This window comes from Monodelphis domestica, chromosome 3 (genome assembly GCF_027887165.1).
Source record: "Monodelphis domestica isolate mMonDom1 chromosome 3, mMonDom1.pri, whole genome shotgun sequence".
Lineage (NCBI taxonomy): Eukaryota > Metazoa > Chordata > Mammalia > Didelphimorphia > Didelphidae > Monodelphis > Monodelphis domestica.
The window spans coordinates 188,301,088-188,320,615 of NC_077229.1; the positions used below are offsets into that span (position 1 = coordinate 188,301,088).

General features: G+C 36.7%; 1 long non-coding RNA gene across 1 annotated transcript; it reads right to left on the bottom strand.

Annotated features, from left to right (window-relative positions):
- Positions 1 to 1,797: 1,797 nt before the first annotated feature.
- LOC103093623 (uncharacterized) lies at positions 1,798 to 16,437 on the bottom strand. The gene is made up of 4 exons (XR_008917582.1): positions 16,324 to 16,437; positions 4,259 to 4,366; positions 3,194 to 3,302; positions 1,798 to 3,075 (listed from the first exon to the last, which is right to left on the bottom strand). It is a non-coding gene; the product is annotated as an uncharacterized LOC103093623 (long non-coding RNA).
- Positions 16,438 to 19,528: the final 3,091 nt, after the last annotated feature.

The window sequence follows — 19,528 nt, forward strand, 5'->3', positions numbered from 1 at the left end:
CAGACTCATCTTCCTGAGTTCAAATCCAGATTCAGATGACCCTAGGCAAGTCATTTAACCCTATTTGTTTCCGTTTCCTCGTCTGCAAACTGAACTGGAAAATGAAATGGCAAACCAATCCAGTATCTTTGCCAAGAAAACCCCAAATGGGAACAGCAATTGAGAGCTGCAAGGGACCTTAAGGCTCACCTAGAATTATCTTAAGTTCTATCAAGTGAAACTGAGGTTAAATAGTACCAGAAGTAGACTTTCTGACCAGATCCAGTGCCCTTTTTACTCTACTATGCTGAACTGCAGAGTGATAGAGTAAATAGAGAGCTTGTTTCAAAGTGAGGCATCCCTGTCTTTGACATATGCAGGTTCTGTGACTCAGTTTCTCAGTGAACCCAAGAAACTGATGTAGAATGGTTGCAACTGCATCGGCAGAAGGTCCTTCATCACCATGAACTCTCTAAGCCACAGAAATCACAGATCTGAACCTCTTCCCCTCCTCCCACAAAATCTCTATATGCAAAACACAAATTGGCTGCATTTAAGCATGTGCTATCCCACTGGCTTCTTGAAAGTTTCTAGATAAATACGCTGTATTATTTCTATTAAAATTGAGGGTTCATTTTTTGTTTTTGTTTTTTTCAGAAGGCTAGCCTGCCTTTTCTGTGATTGTGCATCTTCCCTTTGATAGGAATCTAAATAGGATCGAGTCTATTCCTAATTTCACTGCTACCGAAATGCAATGTATCTCAAACAGCCACGTGTCAACCCAGCAGGGGATTTTTCAAGATATTTCCAGGATACCTGTCTACATCTCTGATTGGAATTGGTCGGCATTAAAGGAGCTTTTTGCTCCTATCACAACATTTCCTAAATTTCTCATCCTAAGGAGGGAAAATATTCTTTGCAAATCTTCTCTGAGAGAAGAAACCAATTCACTGCCTTGTCAGACAAATCACTTAGCTCCTGACAGACACCGAGTTCACCCCCTGAAAAGTCCCACTGATGCTGTTTGTCCATAACCAAGAAAAATGACCTATTTCTGGCATTCCATCTCAGCACATTCTCATTTTTAAATATAAAACATACAATCTGATGGACATTAATGAATAGCCAGCCCAAGGAGATGTGTTTTGTCTGGAAACGTCCGAGTGCTCTGTACACAACACACACTTGAATGGCTGATGGCCCCGGTGGTCAAATGATGATCAAGCAATGAAAAGAAGTATTCACTGGCCACAATTGGGGGGACTGGGAGGAGGGGCAGAGAAGGAGACTGAGAAGCTGACTTTTGCAGTTCAGTACATATTCATCCCCAACCATAATGTCAGGAAGCAAGGTTATGGCTATGAATAGACTGTTCCGGTATTCTGGGATTCTGTGATTCTGTGATTCTTTCTCCACAATAGCAATCAGTCTCTATTTTGGTGGTTTTAAAATATGCAATCACTTCACAGTAGGAACAATGAGAAGAGAATGGAATTCAGAATCTTATCAGCATTTAGAAGACACTGGAGTTTTATATCATGTTATAGCCAGGGAAGCAAAAACCAAAAGAGTAATAATGTTGAAAGATTAGTAAGTGATATCATAGTTAGGACTAGAAAAGAAATCTATCCTATTGAGTTAGTAAAAATAAAATATAGGTTTTTTACATCAATCATCATATATAAGTGTAGAAAAATGTCAGTTATGTTTGCTAAAACTATTTCACTGGATATATGTTACAAATAAAATTATTTTGAAATTTTCTTCAGTAAGTAGTAAGAGAAATATTTTCATAATTATATTTTAATTGGCATTATTATTCTGAACTTATAATCAACAACTACTAACATTTCAATTTATGAGGATTTTTCACTATGATATAAAAATGTTATATATTAATGTTTAAATTATGAGCCATGACAAACATCCTAATACTGACAGTTTGGTGAGCATCGAGCTACTAAACATAAAAGAGGGGTTTGTGATTTGAATTCTTCACACACTGATTCCTGCTGAGTTAAGCTGAGAAAAAGTTAGCTCTGAAGCTGACTCCTGGTAAATGAATAGAGCACTAAACTTGTAGTCATAAAGACCTAAGCTTAAATCTGGCCTTGGACACTTCTTGGCTTTGTGACCCTGGGCAATTCACTTAATCTCTGTTTGCCTCATTTTCCTCATCTGTAAAATAGAGATAATAAAAGCACCTAAGTCACAGGGCAGCTATAAAGTGAAGGGCCTGGAGTCAGGAGGACTCATCTTTCTGAGTTCAAATCTGACCTCAGACACTTTCTAGTTGTATGGGCAAGTCACTTCATCCTGTTTGCCTTAATTTCCTCATTTATAAAATAAGCCAGAAAAGGAAATGGCAAACTTTTCCAAGGAAACCCTAAATGAGGTCACAAAGACTTGGATATTGTTGAAAAATGACTGAACCAAAATTCATAGGATTATTGTAAGGATTTAATGAGTCAATAATTGTAAAATGCTCAGCATGGTACCAAGCACATAATAAGTGCTTTATGAATATTGGATTTTTAGTAATATTAGGTATTTAGTAATCTACTGTTCTTTATATGAAGTAAGTTTGCGGTCTTGCTTCCTTCTTGAGTGAGATTTGCCTCTATACTACCCACAAGCAAACCAATCATTCCCATTATTGGCTCTACAAGTCGATGATTGTCATTACCAAAAAACTCTAACTGAGCCTCTGAAGACTCTAGCCAGGCAGAAACAACTGATAGTAATTTAAACTCTGAGAGCAGGGACAGTTTCATTTTTGTCTTTGTATCCCCAGGACTTAGTACAATGCCTAACACATAGTAGGACTTCATCAATACTTAGTAATTGATTCCTTAGCTCAAGGAACCTACAATCCATAGCTAGATGAGCTATGTACATGCATTCTTATATATATATTTTTTTTTATTTATCATATTAGTATATATGTATATATGCTGTTCTATCTGGATCTCATGCTCTCATTTGTCCTGGCTTCTTCCTTCTGCATCCATGAACTGAATTGGAGATAGTTATGTTCAAGGCATCCTTGCTGTGGTTAGCTGTGATGTTCACCCTCTGGACACAATAGGAAGATGCCTGCACGAAAAAAAAAATAGAGGTTCAAAAAGAGTAGCAGAAAGGGCACAACCAACATAGACTCACCAGTTTTGAAGATGCTCCAGTGACACAGACAATCAAAGGAGGTTACACTCACCTATGTGGTCCAGATGAAGAGTGTCTCCATTTTAGGAGATTTGGGCATACTTGGGCAAGCCTTCTTCAGAGTATCTCCATGTGGGTGATCTGGGATGGCTCCAAAGGCTCTGTTACACATATATAGTTTGTTGATTTATATACATATATTTACATATTTTAATCCATATATAGATATAAGAAATATCAGCTTGGCCAATTTGACAGTAAAGGAGAATGACAAATGTTGGAAAGGATGTGGCAAAATTGGGACACTAATGCATTAATTGCTGGTAGAGTTGTGAACTGGTCCAACCATTCTGGAAGGCAATTTAGAATGATTCCAATAGGGCTCTAAAAGAATGCTTACCTTTTGATCCAGTAATACCACTACTAGGTCTATATCCCAAAAAATATTTTTTAATGGTAAAGGACATGTTTGTAGAAAAATATTTATAGCTGCTCTTTTTGTGATGGCAAAGAACTGAAAACTGAAATGCCCCTCATTTGGGAATGGCTGAATGATGAATACTATTGTGCTATCAGGAATGATGAACAGGATGATTTTAGAAAGAGCTGGAAAGATCTATGTGAACTGATGCAGAACCAGGGACGCATTATATATAGTAACTGCAATAGTATGAAATGCTCAAATGTGATAAACTTTGTTACTAATAGCAATACAATGATGCAGGACAATTCTGAGGGATTTATGACAAAGAATGCTATCTACCTCCAGAGAAAGAACTGTTGGAGTAGGAATGCAGATGGATGCATATGATTTATCACTTGTTTATTTGGGTATATGTTTGAGGGTTTTGCCTTTATAAGATTAGTCACTTACAAAAATGAATAATATGGAAATACATTTTCCATAATACACATATAACCCAGATGGAATTGCTTATCAGCCCAGCAAGAGGAAAGTTTAAGAAGAGAGGGAGATAATATGGATCATATAACTTTGGAAAACATGTGGAAATTTGTTATTAAAAAAATTTTAAATGCTTAAAGGAGAGGGGGAGCTACAATTGAGTAAATTAAGGATCTCTAAAAGAAGGAAGGTCCAAAAGAGATAACACCATACCTTTAATTGAATGAGACAATAATGATTGATGATGGGAAGAAAGCAGAACTACTCAACTCTTATTTTATTTCTGATCTTTTTTTCTGCCAAAGAGAATGATCTTCAGACCTAAAAAGGGGGAAATTATTAACAGGGAGTCGAAATTCAAAATAAATAAGGCAATGACTTAAAAAAAGGCAACTTGCTGCCTAAAAAAAAAAAGGAAAAATAATTCAAGACACCAGGCCCATATGAACTATAACTTGGGATCCTAAAAGAACTAGAAAATGGGATTTTTGAGTCTTTGTCTCTTATCTTTGAAACATCTTGTCAAACAGAGAAGATATCATATGTCTTGTGCAAGGCAAATACTGTCTTGCCTATTTAAAAAGGGAAGAGGCTAATATCTACAAACTATAGACCAGGTTCCTGGAAAATTCCAAAAAGTATGATTAAAAATTCTTCATCTGTGAAATAACAATATCAATTATTTGCAGAGACTACCTCAATGTAATATTTTGGGTTCTTTGTGAACCTTTAAGCTCAGTCTGTAGAATTAGGAATCATTTATTATTGAGTCAGAATCAGATGGAAAAGAGAGACAACTTGGCAAAGTGAATAATGTTTGGAACAAGAAAGACCTGGGTTTGAATCCTACCTGGCACACTAACCTGGACAATTCATTAGATTTCTTTGAGCCTCATTTACAAATTTTAATGTTAAGCCTTATTTATAGAATGTAGATAATCTAAAAATAGGGTTGTGTGAGATCAAATAAAATAATGTATACAATGCATTTGACAGATTTTTAAATGCTATCTCTTAGCTATTGTATGCAAACTAAGAAGGTGAGCCTTTATCTTCTAACCAATGGGGAGGCTGTTAAAGGTTTTAAGCAAGGCTTGATAAATTCATAATGGTTCTTCAAAATTTCAGACCACTGTGGAAGTTTCTGAGAGTAAAAAAAAAGATCATTACTAGAGAAAATTTGGCCTCATTTGGATAATTCCATATTTCTGCATAAGTTACTAATATGAAAAGAAACAAGCATTTCTAGGGTTTGGTACAGCCAGATCAATGTAATCTACAAAAGAGGAGTATCTGGAGCAACTTCCCTATTCTTGAACCCTTCATAATAATGACAACAACTTTTGATGAGCTAACATCCCCCATTTTATAACTCATTTGATATTGGATAATAATACTTATTGCTCAGACTATGGCAAACAGCTGGATATATAATCCATGAATTTTATGTATGAAATATCATGGACAAAGTCCTGCTGACAGACAATGAATGGGCCCAAACATCAATATAAAGGAGATATCAGGCTGGCTAGCATTTGGGAAATTATATAGCAATTTAAATTATCCCAAACTTCTCCTTGAAGTCAAAAATCTATCTTTTTCACACAACAATGATTGATAATTATGAGTCAAAGAACCTTGCAGTCTCTAAAGAATTAACAATGAAAATCACCCAAAGAGTCATGGAGAAGTGCAACAGGAGCTGTAAGCAGTCTACAATATATTATAAACAAGGGATTTAGAAAGAGAAATTCAATAAATGATGTCATCAAATATGTGATTACAAAAGAAAATAGCCCTGTCTTGCAGTGAGAGTGAGGGACAATTGCTGACTGGCTTGTGTACTCCATTGGTATCATGATTATGTCAAAAGAAAATAATGGAAGCTTCTAGCAGGTTCAATAAAGTTTATGTAGTGAAAATATTGATGGAAATCACTGATAGTTGCAAAAGATGGCTAGGCATGAATGATCTGAAATGTGCCTCATTAGAGTCAATGAAATGGATTTAATTAATAAAATCACATCCACTTGATCATTCTTCCAGTGATGCTCTAAAGCCATGACATAGAAGAACCATAATTTCCAAGGAATCAACATTGAAGTCCAGCTAAAGGGCAATAGAGAGATGTAGATATACATACACTGAGTATAATTAGGGAATAAGTATACTGTACCATTTTGCCAGCAATGATTTGCACATAAGAAGTAGAACGCTGAATATCCAGGAAATTCGGTGTATAATTAGGAAAAAAAGGTATCATAGGCTTGCAGTGTAAGCAAGGAATAAGAGATGTCAACCCACATGTTCTGGTACTCACAAAGTGTAAGAGCAACTTAAGAAAGTCTTTCAATACATTGGGTAGACCCTCTAAGGAAGGTTTAGGGGAAGACGTGAATAAGGATGCCATGAGATGAAGAGGTGGGTTATGATCGGCTCCATTAGGATGAGTTCTAACATCAAGTAGCCTATTAGTTCATTGAAGTAATAGTACTTACATTCCATTTTAGATAGCAAACACCCAAAAATCATGAGATTTAATCACTGACATCTTTGAGCACTAAGAGATGAAATATCACTGCAACTGAAGATTGCAAATGATTATTTTACAGAGGACAATAGAGAGGGACACTGGGTGTAAGCATACTGCAACATAAAATCAGTGAGAAATTCTGAAAAATAACAGAAGCCATAGATGTCATTGAGGAAATGTATGACTCAGAGAGAAATTGGGTTGCTTACATGTTAGGGTCAATGGATGAAAAATAAAGAGCTGGAGTGCCCCACAGGTACCTTTGAAATATAAGAAGCAAATTAAGAAGTCCTCTGCTTATTGGATGAGCCCTCTCTGGTGAACTTGTGGGGAAACAGGGACAAAAGTTACATGAGATGAACAGACATGGATGGTTTGCAATCTGAAGAATGGCGGCAAATCATCAACTCCTTTAGATAACAAGTACATTTCAGTAAATTAGATTACTATCACTATACCCATTTGTTCATTCCCAAGTTTGAGAAGCAGCACAGGACCTTTTGATCACCAGCCTAAAGAAATACAGCATGTCATTGGTAATCTTAGGAACATAAATCCTGACTCCAAGTGCAGCGTTCAGACTCTAGATACATCCTGATGACAGGAGAGGAGATTTCTAAACAAAGAATTACCTGCTAGTGTTCCCAAGTTATTAGAGACATGGCATGAATTAAATCCTTATACTAAGGTGACAGGCCTGTAATGGAAACAGCAAGAATGCTGAAGTAGATGACTAAGAAATGAGTCTACAAATACATGCCAAGGGGAAAAAAACTCCCTCAAGATGTGTAGTGGGCCTGAGAGAGAGACCGCCAACAGGCTCAGTTTGTGGTCCTGTTTTAGCACTGACAATTTATCTATCATGAAGGAGAGATACCTCCATTGTCTATATTTCAGACAAATCAGCCCAGACAGATGAAATTTCCTTCCTGTGCTTCCTTTTGACATAAAAGGATGCCAAGCAACAACCAAACAAATTCCCACCAACTTTGTTAATGTCATCTAAAAATATGATTGTCATATATTTATTATTTTCTTTATTCTAACTCATACCTAAAGGATTCCAGATTGAGACTTATTTTGTGGTTCTTTAATTGTTTTCCAATTATATGCTACCATTACCAAAAGAAAGACAGCATTATTCTTCCTTAACTATATAAATCATTCAGCAACTCAATTTGGCATTTATCAATTACCTACCATATGCAAAGCACTATTCTAGTAACCAAGGATAGAAAACAGATATGAGGGCAGCTAGTAGAACAATGGATAGAGAACTAGGCTAGGATGATCTAGGTTCAAATCTGTCTGCCTTAGAGACTTTCTAGCTATTTGACCCTGGGCAAGTCACCTAACCCCATTTGCCTAGCCCTTTCACTTCTATTATAGAGTTGTTACTAGGACAGAAAACAGGGTTGTTGTTTTTTTAAGAAAAAATAGATATGACAGATATCCTGCCCTTAACAATCTTATAATCTAAAGGAGAAATGGTATAAAATTTTTTTTTAATCTGGGGGAGAGTGAAATTCTGGTTGTTTGCTAAAAAATTGAATTTCATTTTCTCATTATATTCCAAAGTTGGTTTCTAGGTATAATAAAACCCTACCTATGTGTGACACATACTTTTTTTTAAGTCACAAAGCTAAAGGAAAGACAATATTGTCTACTAAAATATTTCTGAGGGGCAGAAATCATAGTAATGAAATAACTCCATGAATGCCTAAATAATGGGCTCATAGAGAATCAAAGAATTTCAGATTTGGATGGTACATCAATAGCCATTTAAGCCAACCCAAGTTGGGGGGGGGGGGATTGGGGAATTCATTCTATAATCACCCCAAAGTAGTCAGATGGACTTTGCTTGAAGATCTGGAGAGAGAGAGAGAGAGAGAGAGAGAGAGAGAGAGAGAGAGAGAGAGAGAGAGGGAGGAAGGAAGGGAGGGAGGGAGGGAGGAGGTCCTCACCATCTTCCAAGGGAACACATCCCACATTGCGATAGCCCTGATTGTCAGGATGTTTTTCCTTAGGACAAGTCTAAACTTGACTTTTTAATAGTGTCCACATATTATTATTATTTCTGCCTTCTAGGGTCAAAAAGAACAAGTCTAATCCTTCTTTCTATAACAATCCTGAAAATGTGTGAAGATAGCTATCATGTATTCCTTAATCTTCTCTTCCCCATGCTAAAGATCTTTAATTCCTTGAGCAAGGATTAAATACCCTACAAAAGTGATGGTGAACCTTTTAGAGACCACATGCTATGCTCCACCCCTCCACTGAGTGCCAGGCATAGACTGCACACCTTTGCAGGGTTAGGGAGAAAGTGATCCCATTGCACTGCTGAGCAGAGGGATGGATGATGTGAAAAAAATGTTGTCAGGCATGGTGGAGAGGGGGAAGGGAGTATCTCCACCCTAGTCCCTCTGCCTTTCGAATAACAAATTCTGGGACTGGGGAGTTGAGGAGGATGGGAAGTACATGTGCCCACAGAGAGCACTCTGTGTGCCATAGGTTCAACATCACTGCCCTACAACTTTCTGGTTGCCACCCTCAGTACATTCATCTCCTTATATATGCTTTTTCCACAACATGGTACCCCAAAGGGCATATGATATTCCAGGTAGATTGAATGAATTAATGAAAAAGCATTAATTAAGCATTTACTATGGCGTTAGGGACTAACTAACTAACTAGGGCTAAGTATTGAAAACAAAAATACAGACAGATCCTGCCCTTGAGGAGTTTACATTTTAATAAAGGAAAATAAGACATAAAGGGGGCAACTATGTACTACAGTGGATAGAGCACCAGATCTAGAATCAGTAAGACTCGTCATCCTATGTTTAAATTTGGTCTCAGACATTTATTAGCTGTGTAACCCTGGGCAAATAATTTAAACCTGATTGCCTCCGTTTCTCAGCTTTAAAATGAACTGGAGAAAGAATGGCAAATCACTTCAGTTTGTTTGCCAAGAAAACCCCATATGGAGTCTTGAGGAGGTGGACACAACTGGAAAAAAAAAAAAAGACTGTACAATGCAAAAATAATTAAAAGGAGAGCCCTGACTCCAACCCCAATGCTCTTACATCAAGCCTAAACTTCCTTCTTTGCAGCTTATACACTCTTCTCAGGGTTTTGCCCTCCAGTGATGAGTAAAATAAGCCTAATTCCTCTTTGCCATGCTTTAACACTTGTTACTTTATATGCACGATAATTAGATAATTTATTGTTACCCTTTTTCAATAATTTTGGGATTCTCTCTTTCTTTTTACACCTGTGCATTCTGTTACACTATTCTTGAATGGGAGACAACAGAATCTGAAAAACCCAATGTGTGCTTAATAGAATCTCACCTCGAGATCTGTTCAGACTAGTTAGCTCTCTACTCATTTTATAGATTTTGCCTATTTTGACTATTCCATTCACATTCCGCTGACAACCCAATGGTTTATTTAACTTATGGCTGACATTCTCACTAAGGGGCTGCTAATAACACCTACACAGTGTTTACTGAGCCTGGCAAACTGTTGATCACAGTCAGACATTAGCTAGCAGTCTCAGGAACTGTGTACAACAGCTCAGAACAGTGGAGGGGGCAACCTAACAAGTGTGTGATGGTGGCATAGGATTCCAAAATTCTTTAAGTTTTTTGTTTGTTTGTTTTTAGTAGAAGAAGGAAGTATGGAGGCACTTCTTTTAAGAGACAAACTGCTGCTAAATAAATTCATTGTTCAAGTTCATAATCCTGTCAAGTGAATTTCTAAATCAGAAATGCCTATAAACCTTTATCCATTCCTGCTTTGTCATACAATATACCTCTGAGGCTCCACCAATGTCATTTTCTTTTTTTTAATTAATTAAACCTTTACCTTCTATTTTAGAATCAATATTGTGCATTGGTTCCAAGGTAGAAGAGTGGTAAGAGATAAGACAATGATGGTTAAGTGACTTACCCAAAGTCACATAGCTAGGAAATGTCCAAGGACAGAATTGAGTGCAGGACCTTCAGCCTGACTCACAATCCACTGAGCCACCTACCTGTCCCCCAATGTCATTTCCAATGAGCTCTTAAACTAATCAGATTTAGATACAAAATTGAGCCCTCGTGCTGTTATATGCAACAGAAGAGCTAAGGCAGTCTTACATTCATTCCCCTTCTGCAGTTGTTACTTTCAACCTGTGACTTGTACAGTATCCAGGTTTAGGAGAAGCTCTGTAACCAGGAGGTTAGAGGGCTGACTTTCCATCTCTGAAGTCCTGGATGAGACTTAAGAGACAAAGGAAAGAAAAATGATGATTTCAGTCTAGACTTCAGTGGGCATTAGTCCACATGAAAAAGCTCCCCTCTGTTTATATCCTCTTCTGGGCCAGGATATTTGTAGGAAGTTATTGATTCCTCTAGGACAAGATCAGGAGGCAAACAAACTGCTCAAGTGAAAGCATTTCTAAGGAAACTATTGCTGTCATCCCTTTACCTACATGGATATGGGACTGCAATTTTCCCAACGTAATGAGCAATATAATTCCTCATGTGATTCTTTAAAAAAAAAAAAACTTTCCTTTCCCATTTAGAATCAATCCTACATATTGGTTCCAAGGCAGCAGAGTAGTCAAGACTAGGCAAATGGGGTTAAGTAACTTGCCCAGAGTCATACAGCTAAGAAGTGTCTGAGGTCAAATCTGAACCCGAGACCTCTTCTTTAGGCATGGCTCTCAATCTACTGGGTCACCCAGCTGCCCCTTTATATGCTACTTAAATGAGAAACAGAAGGTATTTTATAAATCAATGAGTATTCCCCTTCTACTTCAGGAACATGTGTTTTGAAATAGACTGTAATTAAGGTTGAGTTAGGTTTGAATTGCTTTTGAGGTCAGTTTCTCCATTAGTGTTCTTAGTCCTGACTTACAGGGGCCAGGTTCCTTTGCCTAGTGGCAATAACTAGGTATTAATGTCTATATCCATTGATCAACAATTAAGTAACTGTGGGGCAGCTAGATGGCACAGTTGATAGATTTCTTGGCCTGGAGTCAAGAGGACCTGGGTTCAAATCTGCCTTCGGATACTTCCTAGCTATGTGACTCTAGGAAAATAACTTATTCCCATTTGTCTAACCCTTGTCCTTCTATCTTAGAGTTGTTACTAGGACAGAAAGTAAGGGTTTAAAAAAAAACTAAGTAGCTCTTACATAGATGCTAGGGAGTATAGAAAGAATAGTAAATGGTGATCCATTCTTAAGGAACTTACTATCTATTTGGAGAGCTATCCATCAAATACAAAATAGTGAATTATAATAGATATTATAATTCACACTTACATGGTACTTTAAGGTTGGAAAATCACTTTACATTATCTGGAGAGTACATGGTGCCTAGATTCAAGAAGACTGGGATCGAAGCTTGCCCCAGGCATATATAAGGATTTAAGTGAGCTATGACCCTACGCCAGGCATTTAACCTTTCTGAATCTCAATTTCTCCTTCTGCAAAATGGGAACAAAGACAATGATTCATAACACTGTTGTGAGGAATAAAGAAAAGAACACATGTAAAGCATGTTATGCATTTTAAATCTATATATGTGAATTGTTAGTATCTCATCATCATTGATTACCAGATTGATAATATCACTAGTATAAGAAACTCTCTCTCATAAGGCAGATCAACAGAATGCCTGAATTGTCATTTATAATATTAAGCACTAAGAATTTTAGGCAGCTCAAGTGGCACAATAGATAGAGAACCTGGCCTGGAGTCGGGAAGACCTGAACTGTTGTGAGGATCTAACAAGATAATAAGTGTAATGAGATAATGATGGTAAAATGCTTGGCACAGTGTCTAGCACATAGTAGGTGCAACATAAATATTAGCTATTATTTTATTAGCTACTAAGTGACGTACTTACACAGGATCACACTGACATTATGTATCAGAAGCAAAGTTGTAGATGCCGAACTATGTGGTATAGGCTCTTAAGTACTGTGGGAGTTCAGAGGATGATGAGGACATTGTGAGCTGGAAAAAATGGTAGGATCCTCAGATTTAGATCTAGGAGGGGTGCTAGCAATCACCTAATCCAGCTAGCTCATTTTACATATGTGAAAACTAAGACACTGAGAGGTAAAATTATTTGCCAGCAGAAATTTGATAAGATATGAATAGGAAGAAATCATGAAGTTCCAGGGTAGGAGGGGTGGGGTAATAAGATTATTAGGCTGAAGGAAGGAACTGATAACCAAAGCACAGAAAAACCTTATAGCCTCAAATTTCCAAAAAATGGCTGATAAATGTTTTTCATTGACCAATGGAAGTTGGACAGTTGAATGAAAGAGAGGTGACCTTCATATCCCATTCAGCCATCCAGCCACTAACCCAAGCCATGTTGCATTTTCATACTTGCAAATATTTTAACCTGCCCTACTTCCACCTCTTGCTCTGGCCATGATAATCAAATCAAAAGTACCATTGAATCTGGAAAGGATATATCAGTTGACTACCCTACCCATCAACTCACTATTCCCTGTGACTTCTCAGACCAAAAATCCCTTCCTTGGCCACTACTCCCTTTTATGTGTTGTCTTCTCCCCCCACCCCCAACACACCCCCTGCAAGAATGTCAACTTTTTGAGGGCGGGTACTATCTCTCTTTTTTTATATTTGTACCTGCAAATTTGAGCACAGTGCCTGACAAATAATGCTTAATGTGTGTTTTTTCATTCATTCAAGGATTTGTCCATCCCTCCCTTAGCCCCAATACTGAACATTCCATAATATTACAAGGAGGCAAAGTGTATAAAATGAGATTGGGAGAACAGGGGTCGTTCCCAGGCAGTAGCAGGATGTACAGAAATAGAAGAAATGGGAAGGAGGGAGGCAAAAAAGGAAAGAAATCCCAAATACAGAAAGTGAGGACAAAAGAAGAATTCTCAAGTGGCCATTCCTAATAGCCATTCACATATGCAAGAATGTAAATAAACTGAGACTTTTCCTACAATCTCCATAACCAAGGGAATTCTAAATTTTAAACGTGGGGACCTAGAATTTCAATTTACACTGCTGTCCTACAAATTCATATTTTCCCCCATGCTATACTCAACCCAGTAGACAATACTGTCCCTTAATGTGGGTAAAATCTACAATTGATATTAAAATAATGAGAAACCATTATCTTGGCAATAGAACATGGTATAAGCTCTTTCAGGTTTTTGTGTGTATATGGTTTGAGTCTGTCTGTTTTTAGTATTGCAAGGACCTAACTAGCCTAGCACATAGTAGTTTGCTGATGCATGAACGGGCACCATAAAGTTATAAGAACACAGAGCAAATCTAAATAGGATGTATACTCAGAATATTTTAAGGAGAAAAATCATTGACTATTCAATCATAAAGGATATATTTTTATTCACTGAACTAAAGAAAAACTTAATTTAATTGATTTTTTAAAATTAAAAACAAAAGAAATAAAACATGAACTACCAAAAAAAATTTAACTTTAACTGTGCCTGTGCACTCTCAACACAGCCTGTACCAATGTCTGTGTTTAGGCCTGGGCCTAGGAATGTGGGATAAGAAACATTCCGTCCCATTCTATACCTCTGCTAAACAAAACTATGGATGGCGTTAAGAAACAAAAGGGTTATTTTGAGCAGCAGTCAGTCACAACAAAGACTTAGCTCTGTACAGACCTACACATTGGTTCCTTCCCTCCAGCTCTGCTCATTTTAGGAACCAGAGAAAGTGTACTCACAGTGCCCTCTGCTGCTAAACAGGGCAGTACCACATCAGCAGCCTTTTTCTGAATGTTCTTGGCAAACTAATAGATTATCAGAGAAGCATCATAACAAAGGAGAAGAGAAGGTTGATTAGACAAGAAATAAATTGTATGGATCCAACGCATTTTCTTTTTTACAATTTAAAAAGTTCCAGAGTCCTCAGGTACTGCACACACACTCTTTACTCTTCTGATAAGTCTCTACATATGGAGAAAAGCAATAAAAAATTTTCTATGGGAACAAAGCAAAAGTATGGACAAGGGGACTCTAACAGTTTATGCTACAAATTATAAGGATTGTGTTGCTTTGTATGGGTCAGGGTGAGGAATATAATTAGAGGAGGCATTTTTTAAAACAAACTTTAGGTAAAACCTGAGAAAGCAAATAGCACTTACAGCAAAATATTTTGAATTAGGAAATGGAATTCCAGGAAAAATTTGCCATATAAGATTGAGAGGGCATTGAACATGTCCAGGTATTTACCGGGAATGGGAAATTAAAATACACTAAGTATTTCTAAAAGCACATATATCTATATATATATATATATATATGGAGAGAGAGATAGACATATGTGTATATATGTGTAAGTAATATGTAATAAATATTTTATAGAAATATAAACTATATATGAAATAACATTTATATGGTCCCTATGTGTCAACCATTGTGCATTACAACTGTTATCTCCTTTGATCCTCATCACAACCCTAGGAGGAAGGTGCTATTATTATCCTCATTTTACAGATGAGGAAACCAAGGCAGACAGAGGCAAATAGACTTCCTAAAGAGCATCTGAAACTGCATATGAACTTGAATTTTTCTGATTCCCATAAAGGAAAAATACAGAGTAAATTGAAAGTAATCGTAGAGGTGAAGGCTCACAGAGGCAATACATGATCTTCTGATATTTTCAGTAATCAGTTATGGCCCCTTCTTCAAGGAAAAGTTTGAGGACTAGGAGGTAGCATTCCAAGCATCACTGAGTAGGACATTGTACCAGGTGACCTCCAAAGAGATAAATCTGCCTTGCCTAAAGTATATATCATAACAAGCAAGAGAGTCCTTCCAAAGTAAATGAAAATACGTGAATGTGTTACGATTGATATTATCTTGAGAGACTTCTTTTTGGCTAAGAATATAAGACTATTAGTACAACAGGTTTATCAGGTAGGCCAACATCATAACTGATAACGTGACAGAAGTCTCCATGGCCATCTCCAGACCTGAGCTGGGTCAGGCAGTCTTAATAAATAGATTTTTAAGAGCTCGTTCAGCCCCTTTCTTGACCATCCCAAGACATCTTTAATTGGTGATAGCTAATTAAGAAGTAATGCATCAGCCTATACAATCTTCCCCATCCCCACAGATGAAAAAATCACATACACCAAAAATGAACCCTTGTCTCCATCATTCATTATCTAAATTCTGTTCTAAAGGAAGATATTCCTCCAGATTACCAAGGTCAAAGAAAATGCAATAAGCAGCAGACTAGATGGTATCTCTGATCCAGCTCCCAGACATGGGAATACACAGCAATTCTCTCTAATATATAGGAATTAATATAGTATATAAAAATAAATTCTCATGAATGTAATGGGCTATATTACTACACTGCAAGAAATAATGAATATGAACCATTCAGGAAAGCATGGGAAAATATGAACTTATGTAAAGTGAAATAAGCAAATCAAGAAAACTACATATACAATGTCTACAGCAATAGAAATGAAAACTTTAACACAGTAGCAAAATAAATGAAACACAAAAACGTGAAGTTATAAGAACCAAGCTTGGTTACAAAGAGGGGTCATATAAAAATAATAATATCTAGCATATATAAAGCTCTCTTAGATTTCAAAGGTATTTACATAAATAATTTCATATGTTCTGCCAAGGAGGTAAATGAGGTAGGTTCTATTATTGATCTCATTTTACAGACAAGAAAACAGAGACTGGAAGATACTAGATACTTACCCAGGGTCACATGCCTACTCAGTATTTAAGGAAGAATTCAGTTCTTGACTCCAAATGAAGCACTCTGTCTTCTTTGCCACCTAACTGCCTCTGATATAAGAATGCATTAACCTTTGCAGAGAAAGGAAACAAAGAATTTGTTTAATATTTTATTTATTAATTTTACTGAACTAATTTTTTGTCCTTTTTGATTCTTTATTTTAAGGGATAGTTTGAGGAAGCATATATTGGTAAATGAAATGTGATACAAAAACAAAATATTGCAATAAAATTTAAAAATAAAACATTAAAAAGATTATAGAAATAGAATTAGAAGGGACCTCAGAGGCCCTTTAGTACAAAAATACTTTAAGTAGTAAACTTGGACTTGAGACTACACTTCTCCAAGGTCACACAGAAATAAATGTCACAGGTAGAATTTGAACTCCAAAGTCAGTGAGTGATCTGTTCATTGAGCTACATACACTGAAATGGCATCTGTTGACTTCATAAGTCTTTCATATTTCCAACTTTCAGGATTTTCTTCTTAATCTTTCTGAGAGAAGAAAGTGCCAACTACTTGGCCACCTCCTAGTGTTTGTTAAATTATTAAATGAAAATCTCTTTACTGACAATTTACAGCCAAATCTAAAAAGAATGAACTATAATTGGTATTCTAAAATCAGATCAAGGTTTAGAGAATCTGGAGATCAGGAGTAGGAGAATAATGAAAATGAAATCCACTTTCACTGACCACCCACTAGAAAATATAAACAAAAATACATTTTCTAATTTTCAGGCAGAAACTGCTAGGAGAAGCTGAGATTTAACATATGGACATCATGTTTCTTTTAATAGTCTATATTTTCCCATTACCCTGAATATAACACTGATTATCCAGGAGATAATTGTCAGATTTGTACCTTATCCAGGCCACAGCTTCCTCTTGCTTTCTGGACCAAACTATGGCGATTCTAACACTTATTAACAGTTCCACTAAGGGTGTTGAGGAGGATTGTGGTTAGAGTCAAGACTTGAGAAATAAAAAGAGATAGAACTTAGATCAGTTAGTATCCTTCATTGTTGACAGCTCTGGGAGAAAGGTTTGCGGCAAAGAGGCTCAAACTACCAATTAGAATAAAGTTTAAAAGTCTATGTTTGAAATCTGTGACTTTCAGTTGTAGAACAATCTTGAACTAGTGACAATTTCTGACAGTAAAATAGATAGTTAAATAGATAGAAAGACAGATAAATAAGTAGGTAAGTGAATTAATGAATGAATACATAAATAAATAAATACATAGATACATAAAGGCAGACAGGAAAATCCAACTCTTAGAAAAAACTTTTTATTTCTTCTTACCAAAAACTATAGTTGCAGGGGAAAAAAATGGTTGAAACTAACATTCAGGGAAATTCCCTAGGTATAAATTACCTAGCGTTTAAGTAAATCATGTTGAGTTTCTAAGTGCTTGAAAAAGGTAAGCAGTGTACTTCAATAATTCCTGAGATAAATTGTGAAGATGCCCAAGATAGAACAGAGTTAATCATTCCCAAGTAAGAAAACCCCATGGCTCCAGGGTTCCAGATGTGTGCCTATGTTAAGTGAGATTATACTCTAAAATGCTGCATCTCAGACTATCTTCGCTCTGTGGTAATTAGTTTTAGAAAGGTTCAAGCCTCTGCTTTTGGTTTTGATTTTTGAAACAGCAGTAAAAAAAATCAGTGTAATCAAGTCTCTTTGTATTATTCAGCTGAGAAATTAAACAAATTAACTAGCTCTTTGAAGCCCCCCTCCTCACCTAGAGTTCCCAAATTGGTTCAGGCGGAAAACAAAATTCAAATTTCAATCTAATGCCTCCATCTGAGAAGTCTCTTCTTGGCCCTGACTGACAGTCATTTCGGCAAGGCTGGGAAGGAAGATTAGAGGATTCACCACCTGTTGTGATTGGAAGATTAAGAGGATTGTCAAAGTAACAACCATGACAAACCTTTGAACTTAGCAAAGGGGATCTAATACAAGCCAGATGACGGGTTTGGAATTGGAACTGCTTTATAAGCTGACTTTAGCTTAGAGACAATGGACGGTTCTGCGGCTGCTTAGCTATTTTTCCCCAAATGGCTCCCTCTCGTTTTCATCTTGCTTCAGTGTCAGAAGCAGTGAGAGCAAACAATACTATTTGTATTCCGAGCTTTGGGATTACTGCTGATTTCCTGCTAGCCCCAGGAGGCCCACCCATCGTGCTCAGCACTTTCTTCAATTGCACTAAAGAGTTGGGCACCTAAGACACAATCAAGGAGTATCCTGGGGTTCACAAGCCCTAATCCTATTGCTTATTTGCTTAATTAGAACCATTGAACTATTAAAATATTAATAATCATGTTAATACGAATGTTCATTCCATTGCCTTCTCCTCCTGCCTGTGATAATCTTACCCACCCTTCAAAGCCCAGAGCAAATAATAATAGCTAACATTTATGTAGCACTTTCTAAGTGTGGGGATATGTTCTTTACAATGATTTCCTCCTCTGATTTGCATAACGACCCTGGGAGGAAAATGCTTTATTATCCCCATTTCACAGATAAGGAAATCATGGCAGAGGTTAGGTGACTTGTCCAGTGTCACACAGCTAGTTTCTGAGGCTACATTTGAACTCAGGTTTTTCTGATTCCAGGCCCAGGGTTAACTGCCTCTACTAATGTCACCTCTTGCATGAATCCTTCACTGAACCACTCTGAATACACCACACTGGATCAGGAGTAATTTCTCCTTCCACTGCACCTTGTTCATAAGTCTTTGGTGTAGCTTATATTCCTCCTTTGTATTTGTGCTGTATGTGTATATACTGCATATATTACTTTTTTGCTTCTATTATATTTCTTTAGATAGAAAGAGCTTTGAAGGAAGGCATTTTGTCTTATTCGTTGGATGGTTCAAAACTTGGGAGTTTGGTCACTGAGCATACTTTCATGTAAAAGGTGATAAATCTTTCTAGTTTTTGTTGTTCTTGCTTCCCTTTCCCTATTAATTTTAATATGTAACACCAGAAGGAAAGCAAATAGTGCCTCCGGACTTTCTAAGCTCCTTTTGGATTTCTTTGGCAGAACCAACTAAAAGGAGTTTGAAGGACATAGAATGACTAAATGAGGTTTAAAAAAAAGAATTATAAGGACTTTATCACTCTAAATCAATTAGAAGCTTGAGATATAAATTAGAGGAAGAAG